This window comes from Megachile rotundata, unplaced genomic scaffold, assembly GCF_050947335.1.
Source record: "Megachile rotundata isolate GNS110a unplaced genomic scaffold, iyMegRotu1 scaffold0032, whole genome shotgun sequence".
NCBI classification, from domain to species: Eukaryota; Metazoa; Arthropoda; class Insecta; order Hymenoptera; family Megachilidae; genus Megachile; species Megachile rotundata.
The window spans coordinates 103,233-108,094 of record NW_027473329.1 but is presented as its reverse complement, the minus strand read 5'-3'; positions in this window follow the sequence as shown (position 1 = coordinate 108,094).

Here is a 4,862-nt window from a genome sequence, read left to right as displayed (position 1 = left end):
AATCACAATCACACAATCACAATCACACAATCACAATCACACAATCACAATCACACAATCACAATCACACAATCACAATCACACAATCACAATCACACAATCACAATCACACAATCACAATCACACAATCACAATCACACAATCACAATCACACAATCACAATCACACAATCACAATCACACAATCACAATCACACAATCACAATCACACAATCACAATCACACAATCACAATCACACAATCACAATCACACAATCACAATCACACAATCACAATCACACAATCACAATCACACAATCACAATCACACAATCACAATCACACAATCACAATCACACAATCACAATCACACAATCACAATCACACAATCACAATCACACAATCACAATCACACAATCACAATCACACAATCACAATCACACAATCACAATCACACAATCACAATCACACAATCACAATCACACAATCACAATCACACAATCACAATCACACAATCAAAATCACACAATCACAATCACACAATCACAATCACACAATCACAATCACACAATCACAATCACACAATCACAATCACACAATCACAATCACACAATCACAATCACACAATCACAATCACACAATCACAATCACACAATCACACAATCACACAAGCACTCAATCACTCAATCACACAATCACACAATCACACAATCACACAATCACACAATCACACAATCACACAATCACACAATCACACAATCACACAATCACACAATCACACAGTCACGCAATCACACAATCACGCAATCACACAATCACACAATCACACAATCACCTAATCACAATCACCTAATCACACAATCACACAATCTCACAACCACACAATCACACAATCACACAATCACTCAATCACACAATCACACAATCACACAATCACACAATCACACAATCACACAATCACACAATCACACAATCACACAATCACACAATCACGCAATCACACAATCACACAATCACACAATCACACAATCACACAATCACACAATCACACAATCACACAATCACGCAATCACGCAACCACACAATCACACAATCACAATCGCACAATTACAATTACACAATCACACAATCACACAGTCACACAATCACACAATCACACAATCACACAATCAGACAATCACACAACCACACAACCACACAACCACACACCCACACAACCATACAAGCACACAATCACTCAATCACACAATCACACACTCACACAATCACACAGTCACAATCACACAATCACACAATACCACAATCACACAATCACACAATCACACAATCACACAATCACACAATCACACAATCACACAATCACACAATCACACAATCACACAATCACACAATCACACAATCACACAATCACACAATCACACAATCACACAATCACACAATCACACAATCACACAATCACACAATCACAAAATCACACAATCACACAATCACACAATCACACAATCACACAATCACACAATCACACAATCACACAATCACACAATCACCTAATCACACAATCACACAATCTCACAACCACACAATCACACAATCACACAATCACTCAATCACACAATCACACAATCACACAATCACACAATCACACAATCACACAATCACACAATCACACAACCACACAATCACACAATCACACAATCACAATCGCACAATCGCAATTACACAATCACACAATCACACAATCACACAATCACACAGTCACACAATCACACAATCACACAATCACACAATCACACAATCACACAATCACACAATCACACAATCACACAATCACACAACCACACAATCACACAATCACACAATCACACAATCACAATCACACAATCACAATCACACAATCACAATCACACAATCGCAATCACACAATCACAATCACACAATCACAATCATACAATCACACAAGCACACAATCACAATCACACAATCACAATCACACAATCACAATCACACAAACACACAATCACAATCACACAATCACAATCACACAATCACAATCACACAATCACACAAGCACACAATCACACAATCACACAATCACACCAGCACACAATCACTCAATCACACAATCACACAATCACACAATCACACAATCACACAATCACACTATCACACAATCACACAAGCACACAATCACACAATCTCACAATTCCACAATCACACAATCACACAATCACACAATCACACAATCACACAATCACACAATCACACAATCACAATCGCACAATCACAATTACACAACCACACAGTCACACAATCACACAATCACACAATCACACAATCACACAATCACACAATCACACAATCACACAATCACACAAACACACAATCACACAATCACACAATCACACAATCACACAATCACACAATCACACAATCACACAATCACACAGTCACACAATCACACAATCGCAATCACGCAATCACACAATCACGATCACACAATCACGATCACACAATCACGATCACACAATCACGGTCACACAACCACACAATCACACAATCACACAATCACACAATCAGACAATCACACAATCACACAATCACACAATCACACAATCACACAATCACACAATCACACAATCACACAATCACACAATCACACAATCACACAATCACACAATCACACAATCACACAATCACACAATCACACAATCACACAATCACACAATCACACAATCACAATCACACAATCACAATCACACAATCACAATCACACAATCACAATCACACAATCAAAATCACACAATCACAATCACACAATCACAATCACACAATCACAATCACACAATCACAATCACACAATCACAATCACACAATCACAATCACACAATCACAATCACACAATCACAATCACACAATCACAATCACACAATCACAATCACACAATCACAATCACACAATCACAATCACACAATCACAATCACACAATCACAATCATACAATCACACAAGCACACAATCACAATCACACAATCACAATCACACAATCACAATCACACAAACACACAATCACAATCACACAATCACAATCACACAATCACAATCACACAATCACAATCACACAATCACAATCACACAAGCACACAATCACACAATCACACAATCACACAATCACACCAGCACACAATCACTCAATCACACAATCACACAATCACACAATCACACAATCACACAATCACACAATCACACAATCACACAAGCACACAATCACACAATCACACAATCACAATCGCACAATCACAATTACACAATCACACAGTCACACAATCACACAATCACACAATCACACAATCACACAATCACACAATCACACAATCACACAATCACACAATCACACAATCACATAATCACACAATCACACAATCACACAATCACATAATCACACAGTCACGCAATCACACAATCACACAATCACACAATCACACAATCACCTAATCACACAATCACACAATCTCACAACCACACAATCACACAATCACACAATCACTCAATCACACAATCACACAATCACACAATCACACAATCACACAATCACACAATCACACAATCACACAATCACAATCACACAATCACAATCACACAATCACAATCACACAATCACAATCACACAATCACAATCACACAATCACAATCACACAATCACAATCACACAATCACAATCACGCAATCACAATCACACAACCACAATCACACAATCACAATCACACAATCACAATCACACAATCACAATCACACAATCACAATCACACAATCACACAAGCACACAATCACACAATCTCACAATTACACAATCACACAATCACACAATCACACAATCACAATCGCACAATCACAATTACACAATCCCACAATCACACAATCACACAATCACACAATCACACAATCACACAACCACAGAACCACTCAATCACTCAATCACACAATCACACACTCACACAATCACACAGTCACAATCACACAATCACACAATCCCACAATCACACAATCACACAATCACACAATCACACAATCACACAATCACACAAACACACAATCACACAATCACACAATCACACAATCACACAATCACACAATCACACAATCACAAAATCACACAATCACACAATCACACAATCACACAATCAAACAATCACAATCGCACAATCACAATTACACAATCACACAATCACACAATCACACAATCACACAATCACACAATCACACAATCACACAATCACACCATCACACAATCACACAATCACACAATCACACAATCACACAATCACACAATCACACAATCACACAATCACACAATCACACAATCACACAATCACCTAATCACACAATCACACAACCACATAATCACACAAGCACACAATCACTCAATCACACAATCACACCCTCACACAATAACACAATCACACAATCACACAATCACAAAATCACACAATCACACAATCACACGATCACACGATCACACGATCACACAATCACACGATCACGCAATCACGCAATCACACATTCACACAATCACACAATCACACCATCACACAATCACACAATCACACAATCACACAATCACGCAATCACACAATCACACAATCACAATCGCACAATCACACAATCTCACAACCACACAATCACACAAGCACACAATCACTCAATTACACAATCACACACTCACACAACCACACAGTCACAATCACACAATCACAATCACACAATCACAATCACACAATCACAATCACACAATCAGAATCACACAATCACAATCACACAATCACAATCACACAATCACAATCACACAATCACACAATCACAATCACACAATCACAATCACACAATCACAA